We start from the raw sequence: 9,883 nt of genomic DNA on the forward strand, positions 1-9,883 counted from the left end.
CTTTCACTGTAGCCAACTGCTCCTTAGTGAATGTCAGCTGTCCAGACGTCTCCTCTCGAGCGCGCTCCGTATGTACCCTCGTCATCTTCAAAGCATCTTGAGCATCCTTAACTACTTTTAACTCTTGCTCGAGTCGTGCTATAGTGACATCACCTGACGCAAGAGAGGAATCAATATTATGAAGAGTTGTTGATCTGCCAGCATAAGCCGCTTCCAGTTGGTGAACAAGACCCTCTGCTTCCCGAATCTTAGAATCGGCAGATATTTGAGCTTCGCGCCATGCTTGTAACTTGGCTTCCATCTGAGCGTCTACATATGAAGAAACTCCGGTCGCCCGAAATCCCTTCAGCTTTTTAAGCTCGCACTCGAGGCAAACCAAGTCTGCAGTAATAATGTCCGCCAGGTCTGAATACCCTTGACTCCTTAGAAGAGTCACTTGGGTTTCGAGATATGACTTGAAGAGACTAATAGAAAGCCCGCTACGGAGGAGATTGTCAACCATCTCGTTCACGAACGAGAAGAAAGAGCGAATTTCCATGCGAATGAGCATTTTATCTGGATCGTTATTGGATAGTAGCGCCGTGACGAGATCGTAAAGCTGAGTTGAAAGTCCTAAAAAGAAGAGTAGCTATTTAGGAATCTTAGTCCGAATAGTTTCAAGATAAATATCGAAAAAGGGGCTCACCAATAACTACTGCAGGTTCTCCAGTTTGATACTCTGCGTTCGACACCCCTTGCACGCTTGTATGAGTTGTCGAAGTTATTGCGGATGTGATAGTCGCAGATGTACCGACTTCTTCAGTTGGTCTTGCGATTTGTTCAGCCGGGTAGATCCCCGCAGCCGCAGTAGTCATCTCGGTCGCCAGGGTCGTGTACTGAGTTTGGGCCACTGACGACTGAGTTTCCATGATAATTCCTGCCAACAGCAAGAAATCAAGACCCTCGAGAACGTCAGATATCCCAACAATAGTAGTTGTATCAGTCTTAACGACTGGTCCTACAAGAATGACTCCCTTAAGGCTAAGTAAAACTGATAAGGGAATGACCCTCACATAAGGACGAAATCCATACCTGCAGAGGAACCAGCCTCGACGATTGGTTCAACAAGCTCGGGGATTGGTTCAATAACTTCAATGAGGGGTTCAGCCGTTTCAAAGACTGGCTCAACGGCGTCGATGACCGGTTCGGCAGTTTCGACAACTGGTTCAATGGCGTCGCGGCGAGATTGTTCTGATAACATGTCGTCAAGTAGTCTGTCACTAGAGCCCGAGAGGTCTTGCAAAGGATCAGACGGAAGTGCACCGGTTGCATGATGAGAAGTTTCTTTATCACTCGGGCCTTCCATTGGAACATCTGAAGAAAATTCTAAGTATCAAGACATAGAAAGAGAGGTTGAAAATCAGCAATGAAATAAAGAAGTTCACCTCCAGGGATGATAGCATGCTCTTCAATCCCAACGCCAACAATCGCATCCTGTAGTTTTTCTAAAAGAGCCAGAAGCATGTAAGCAATTAGAGGAGGAACGAGCTCTGAGTCGTTTAATACCCGAGATTGCCATCTAAAAGGTGTACTACCAGTAATGGGAGTACCTGGACTAGCAACCACCGTCGACGAATCAGTTCCAACACCCGTCAAAGCCTGGCCCACGGCCTCATCCGCTTGTGGCATAAGGCATGACTCCCCAAAAAAGCCTATATCGGGAGAGGGGGGGTCGCACATCATCGTGTCTTCGTTATGACCCCCTGGGACATAGAATTTACTAAGTTTGAGGCTTGGTAAAAAATGAGAATGATTGAAATATTACCTTCTCCACCAACGGGTGTATCGCCGATCGCCTCCGTTTGAGAAGTCTGAAGTTTAGTGGGGCGCTTGATGGTTAACTTTAACCTTTTCGTGGGCCGGGTCTCTTGGAGATCCACAGGTCTATCTTGTATTGATATGGCAGGTGGCTCAACTTGCGATCCCGCCTGAGCTATGGCCCGAGATCGAGCACGGGTAACGAGGCCACCTTCCTCTTCCTCCTCGGAATCTACATTTGAAAGTTCAACAATCATCCTATTGTAAGTAGGCAAAATTCTCCATTTTTTACGAGCTTTAAGTCGACGAGCTCGATCAGCAATCGACAAGTCCCATAGTTCTTTACAAAAAGATTCAGACAAACCTGCCGCGTTTTCCTCAAAACCGCTGTTGACTTCTGTAGCAACACCGGCAGCGAATTCACCTTCTTCAGAAGTTTCCTCTTCAGAAGAAAATGACTCTTCTTCTATTTCCCTCATTTTCTGCTTACCTTTGCCTGAGGGACCGGCGAGCTTCTTTTCGCGCCTCCTTCGTTCCAATACATCTTCTCGAACTATCCTCGCAGTGATGCGCGATGCAGCTTCTGTCTTCAGATCCTCAATCGACCGCAGGGGGACGGGGTCGTTAGCGGCCATGATCCATTTGCAGCATAGATATGTGAGCTCTAAATGACGATCAGTGTTCGACAGAGAGAACTTGGCACCGGTACAACCCGTTGCATTCCACAGCCAGGTGCGAACGCCATCCACTAGTCCGCCGCAAGTATGAAACTTTGGATTCGGATTCCCGACATATAATTGGTCATATCCGAATTGACGGGCGAACCGGCACGGCAAATAGGGCTCCAAATAGCAGCGCTCCTTTACTCGAAAAAGGAGATGGCCTGGCCTTATGTTCATGAGCCATCTGAAACAGCCGACATCGAGAGAGGTCCAGTCAGTACCGGGTGCTTCTACATCAGCAAGCATCCCGCTATATCTACCAGGAAATCGAGGGAGACATGGGTTGATTATCCAACCCTTGTGCATGTGCAAACTCTTCCTGATTTCTGAGAAGGTCCGAGTTGGCCATTTACACTCCTCATATAGTTGTAGCAGAGGAGTGGACAGATCTGCACTCTTAGGAGGCGACATCAAATCGGGGCGATGAAGAACTAGCCATCCCATCAAATAGGTATAAGGGAATTCCGTCTTCGGCATAGGGATCTTCGCGGATGGGATCTCTTCAGTCTGAGTGAAAGTGGTGGTCAGTTGGCGGAGCCCACGATGAATACCGGCGATCATGGCTGGCAAGAGAGATAGGCTTCTCCCATGAGCAAGCTGAACAGCGGGAAACAATACCTCAATCGGCAAGGCATCTGAAGTTTGATACGGCACCACACATTTCTTCAACCAAAGTGCAATATACCCGGCCAACAAGGTCTTAGGATGGATGGATTTCTCCGCCTGCAATAAGAAAGTCCTGAACTTGGTTCCTGCACAAAATCGATCTTGGGCACTTGCGATGGTATAGGAGCGGGCGTCGCATTTTTTAATTAACCTGTCAATCTCCGAACGGGCCAGCAGTTCCAGTTCACGAATGGCTTCACCAGTTTTCTCCAAGTTCTTAAATAAGTAGCAAGAGAATTGCTTTAAGCTTATTTGAGGAGATTTCTTCCTCGCAACAGGATTAGCGCCAGCTAAAGCAATTTGATAATGACACGTGAGTTCCCATAAGGTGTCATATCGGTCAGGCTTATGAGTCTTCAATTTTTGTAGCTCCTGATTGGAGGGAAAATATTCCTGATACGGTATATCTCCCAACTGAAGTCCAGAGACTTTGTGCATTTCGTGAAAGGGTAATCCCAATTCTCCGTTCCGTGTCACAAAAGTGTTAGTATCTGGATTATACAGTTCCATCAACCCCAGGAAGTGAAGAACGTGCACCGGTAACCCGTACTGAGTGGCTCGAATGGCTTCATACAATCTGATAGACTTTAACTCAGCGCCCCAGCGTTGGAGGACATAACCTGTCATCCGACCCCACCATGCTTTGTCTGAAGAGTGAGACCAACCAAAGCATCGATATTGGTCGATGGGCAGTTCACGTCCTAGTTCAGCAAGACGATTCCTCACAGTGCGAGCTATTATAGGTACCTCCCCTTTAGGCGGGTCCTCCAATCCCATCACGCCCGGATGTAACCCTGTAATATGTCTTCTTCCACGAGAACCCGGAAGTGAGTGACTGGTGGTGTACCCGCAAGGGATACTGGTATGTTCCTCTGTTAAGGTCCACGGCATCTGTCGCGTCACCGCTTGCCCGCGCAGTTCTGTTAGTGAACGGTGACGAGGGAATGGAGGGAGATATAAGCAAGTTATGCCGTCATTGTGTAGCCACCGCTCATCCACAAGCTTTATGACATCGGGATCTGTCACAGAATCGCCGAACAGGTAATGGGTCTTCCTTAAAGGATGATCGAGATCTGTATCTTCAGCAAACGGCGCGTCAGTAATTAATTGACGCGTGATGCGACGACTTTCCTCCCGTATCGACTGGCAGAATTCATTCGGGAGGTCCAAGGCGAATTGAGGAGTGCGCGGGATTGACATCGGATTATCAACGACAGTATAATAGCTACTCCTATGGCCATCTATCTCGTATTGAGAAAACGGCGTTGCAGGATATTCAACTGAAACAAGTAACGCGTGTTTATCAAACGCAGTTATGAAGAAACATTTAGGCGACACAGGGGGTCGAACTCTTTTTACCAAATGGAGTCGCCGCCTTGTAATTGGCGAGACGATTTTAGCGGTATTACGAATTTACAAGATAACGTACATCTTCACATAAATGACGCGGTGATGTACCATATCTTAAGGAACGTAATACGGCAGAAAATCGCCCCATATGGCCTTGAGACGCGTTTCAACCAAGCAAAACATATCCGATAAGCATCCACCCCCACGAAGGAGGGTATCAACTCTTCCCAACTACCTCACCAAGGAGGACAGGGCGGGGATGTAATATAGAAGCATCCACCCCCACGAAGGAGGGTATCAACTCTTCCCAACTGCCTCACCAAGGAGGACAGGGCGGGGATGCAATATAGAAGCATCCACCCCCACAAAGGAGGGTATCAACTCTTCTCGACTGCCTCACCAAGGAGGACAGAGAGGATATGCGATATGCAGCATGATATAAGAATTTTGGATTCATGAACAGAAAATTACAAAGGGCTTACCAGTGAAAGACAAGTGCTCCCTCTCAGGTGACTGAGTGGCTGAGCGGCTCCTCGGGAGGTGCGATCTCCTCGTCGACATAGCTAATCTGCAATAAAGACCAACAGCTCAGTCAAATCAAGAGTCAAGATACATGAATCGAAGACTAAAAGGGAAATTGCGAATCTTTAATTGAAATTCCACAAAGTGGAATTTTCCAATTAAGGGTCCAATTAAACCTATACGACATTCGTGGTCAAATAAAAGGTCTCGATCATGTCAACATGTTGATTCACAAAACTCAATTATATACAAGAATAGCTCGAAGTCAAGGCATGCACGAGTTCAACTACATATGAATTCGATTATACAAGGGTTCGGCTATATACAATTTTGGAATTTGAAATATATGCAAGAATTCAACCACATGCAGGAGTTCAATCACATATACACGAATTCAAGACATATGAAGTTCTCGAGCCATATACAAGCTCGAATTCAAATAACTCGAGCCACGCACAAGTTCGAATTCAATCGTACACCAGGTTCGACCACGTGCAACCAAATTCATAATTCTCATTCAAATACGTGCACAAGATCAGATTCAAGGCATCCACCAAAAGGAAAGATTCGGCTATATACATGAGTTCAATCACATACAAAGTCAGTCGCATACAATTGGGCTTCAGTATGTGTACACAACCAGAATCAAGCAAAAGAGTTTAGCCCTCATACACAATTGATGCCAAGGGATCAAATTAATATGTTAATCATCAAGTTATGCACATAACCACAACCAAATGCAAACTCGATCATGTACAGGTGCGACAAAGGGGCTCACTCGGCCATCATCAACCCAGAATTACGAAGTCAATCATATTCATGATCAGCAAAAAATTTCGGCCATGAACAATAAATTTTGGCCATGGACAGTGAAAATTTCGGCCAACATCAACAAAACCCCAATTCCAAAGTTCGGTTTTCCCTCAAGAGTGAAAAGTTAGGGTTTCAATCAACAAGTTATGCATGAAATCATGAAGGGAAATTCGGCCACCATCCCAATATCAATTTTAGTTCTCCCCAAAATTCAAAAAATTAGGGTTTTAACCATCAAATCATGAACTCAAAGGCAAGAATTCAAAACTGAAATTAAAACAAGCCATGGAAGAAGACTTACCAAGAAGAGTAGAGCTTGAAGGGGAAGAAGGTCCCAAATTTTCGAACCCTAGCTTGTAGGGGGATGAGGATTTCGGCCAAGATCAAGAGCTTCTTGAAGACCTGAGTTTAGCAAAGTTGAGGGATTTAAAAGGAGGGAAGAATTTGATCTTATTAGGAGTTCTTGAGCAAGGAAAGTTCTTGGATGGATAGAGCTTGGGAAGGAGAAGAAACCGAAATTTTCTTGAAGAAGAAGGCCTGGAACGAAGAAGAAGATCGAGATTTTTATCCCTTTTCCCCCCATCTGACCCGCGTTCCGTGGGTCGGATTCATGTCCGACCCGCGTGCTCGCGGGTTGGATTAATCCGACCCGCGATCATGCGGGTCGGATCTATCTGACCCGCGTGAACGCGGGTCAGACCCAATTCAGTGTCCGTTTTGCAGTATTTTCGCCTGATTTCGTCCGTTTATGAATTTTTCGAAGGTTAACTTCATCTCCCGGACAATTTCACGGCATTTTTATTCATATTTGGAATGTTCAAAGTTCGACTTCATTTCCCGGATAATTGAGCGGCATTTTCAGTCAGATTTGGAATTTTCGGAGTTCAATTCCGTCTCCCAGATAATTTCGAGATATTTTCATCTATTTTCAGAATACCCGAGACCCAATTTTTTATTTTGGGTGATTTCGTGATTTTTTGCCTATTTTTGGAATATTTGAAATCCAAACTCCAACGGGTACATGAGTCTAAACTGTTTCCCATTTTGACAGGAAGTTCCTAGAGAATGTTACAGATAATAATTCTTAAGGATAACCTGGCAACCTCCGGCGGGTACACGAGGTTAAACTGATTCCCGAAACTCCCAGGAGTACACGAGTATAAACTGGTTCTCCTCAGGTTAACGCGAAACCCTAAGGTCAACGCCGGTCAACGCGTAGCCCTAGGTCAACGCCAGTCAACACGTTGCAATTGATCCAAAAGTCAACTCAATGACATATCAACAAAAAACCCACTCACCAATTCCGGTTCAAGGCTTCAACAACGGTCAGACGATAAACGCAGTACCGAGAAAATCTTAGCTATTCGTCAAAATACAGAATACGTTAAAATATGGAGAAGTCAAGAATCGAAACCATCTGTAGCTCCTTTAACACCGACTGAAGGTGGGGATCCATCATATCCAAAGCGTTTCAGACTCCTCTATAAAAGAATGAGGCTGAAACACTTTGGAGGGGGTAACTATATGCGTCTAAAATTGTCTACGAGAGCCCACACGAATCTCGAAGCAATGAATGGGCGAGTCAAGAAGATTCGTCAAACCAACTCATGTGCGCCGGTCAAACGAGTGCACGTCAAACCACCTCGTGCGCGTCAGTCAACACGCGTACATCAATCAGCCCGCGCGCATCGATCAGCACGCGTATATTAACCAACGCGCGTTCGACGATCGGTCTCGCGACGAAGCCGTTTTGACGGTTTTAAATTGGTTTTTTGCAGGGTTTATCGGTTCCAGGGGTTCTTAACTGACTTGAGATCATCCCCAAACGTGGTTAGGCTGCTGTTGACTGAAGATAGAGCCAAATCACTTGTTCTCATCCAAATAACCGCATTTCGAGGCCTATAAATATGAACCAAAGGCCTCCATTTTTTGGATCTGGAATTTTATCAAGAGGACGAGGTGCTGCTGGATTGAAGAGTGAAGGAGCATGAAATTTCAGCGAAGGTCAACGAGATCCCGACGAACTTCGGAGCAAAGGAGAAGCCGTTCGAAGGATCCGAAGCCCGCACGTCCGTTCCTTGAGATTAGGCTTTGTCTTAATCTCGAGAAGAGCCCTGATTTCGCTTTGTCGATTTCAGGACTTCAAGCAAATACCCCCTTGGTGAGGTAGAAGCTCTGCCCAATTTTCCATCAACCGGATCTGATTCGCGGTCGTCCACGGATTAACCCCGGCACCGGCAAAGAACCCACGCAAGCAAGAGCCGATAAACGGATCTTGTGTTTATTTTCAAGAAAGTTGTAATCTTTTGTTCTTTTGTTATTTGAATTCATTTGTAACGCTTAAAGTTTAATGAAATCAATGACTAAGGTAACTTTCGACGGAAACAATATGTCGCGAAGGCACAGCCGATCAAGTCATCGCAAGTTGTACTCGTCGTACCGGCCCGAAATAACTATCAAAAAGATATTATCTTTGGGCGAATCGATCACCCCTTACGTACGTTGTGGGATGAATCTGAAGAAGAAGACCCCGCGCCTCAGTTTTCGCAGTACAATCAAACCGCGAAGCGCATAATGAGCAACATGGGATACGACCTCACTCGTCTAGAAGGCCTGAATTACGGCCGAGGACGAAGGATAGTCATCCGAATTGCCTACGTGCCTAAAGGCAAACCCTCAAACTACTTCAACAAGACCCGAAGAGGTTTGGGCTATGCCTCTTCCTCATCAGAATTGTTCTGCTATTTCAACGAGGACTCCGACGATGCCCGTTCGTGGGATCGGTCATCGATAACCTTAGTGTGGGATTCAGACATCTGCATAGGGGACTTGTTTGACAATCTTACAGTCAACATGGCTACGATTGATCTAGCTAAAATAGAAGAGGACGGATGGGTCCCGCTTTATGATGAGACATGGGACCGTCACGTCAACGCCCAGTGGAACAGCCGTTTCGAGCAACGCGAACCGCCGACCGAGGACGAAATCCTCCAAGTGAACATGGGCGATGAGGCCAATCCTAAACCCATATTCATCAGTGGTAGTCTACCTCCTCAGGAGAAAGAAGATCTTATCGCCCTCATACGGGAATACATTGATGTCTTCGTATGGAATTATGAGGACATGCCCGGTCTCGATCCATGGGTCACCATGCATCGCCTTAACATCGGCTCAGACGCCAAACCAGTCAAACAACAACAAATGCGGTTTCATCCTCAAATCATGGAGGCGATCGAGGCCGAAGTGAAGAAGCTTATCGAATCCGGCTTCATCAGAGAGGAACAACACCCTGACTGGGTAGCTAATATTGTTCCAGTCCTGAAGAAGAACGGTAAGATTCGCATCTGCATCGACTTCAGAGATCTCAATACCGCTTGCCCTAAAGACGAGTTTCCTTTGCCCATCACGGATGTCGTCATTGATAACATGTGCGGGTTTGAGAGGATGTCCTTCATGGATGGATTCTCAGGGTACAATCAAATCAAAATGCACCTCGAGAACGAAAAACACACTTCATTCAGGACTCCAATGGGGGTATACTGCTACACGGTCATGCCTTTCGGGCTTAAAAACACAGGTGCAACCTACCAACGCGCCATGAGCACGATCTTTCGAGACCATCTACGAAAGACGATCGAATGTTATGTGGACGACTTGGTCATGAAGAGTCGCTGTAGAGATGACCACCTCCAAGACTTGAGGGTGATGTTCGAACTCATGAGGACTCATCAACTAAAGATGAATCCTACGAAGTCATTCTTAGGGATGTCCAGCGGTAAATTCCTTGGTTTCGTGGTCACGACGAAAGGGATCCGAATTGACCCAGATAAAGTACGAGCTATCCAAGAGCTTCGGCCGCCCCGAAATCTTAAGGAACTGAGGGGTCTTCAGGGATGATTGGCTTACATCTGGAGGTTCATTTCGAATCTTTCGGGTAAGTGTCAACCCTTCTCCAAACTAATAAAGAAAGACACTTCCTTTGTGTGGGACGAGCCTTGCCAACGGGCCTTTGA

The sequence above is a fragment of the Asparagus officinalis genome, chromosome 1 (assembly GCF_001876935.1).
Source record: "Asparagus officinalis chromosome 1, Aspof.V1, whole genome shotgun sequence".
Lineage (NCBI taxonomy): Eukaryota > Viridiplantae > Streptophyta > Magnoliopsida > Asparagales > Asparagaceae > Asparagus > Asparagus officinalis.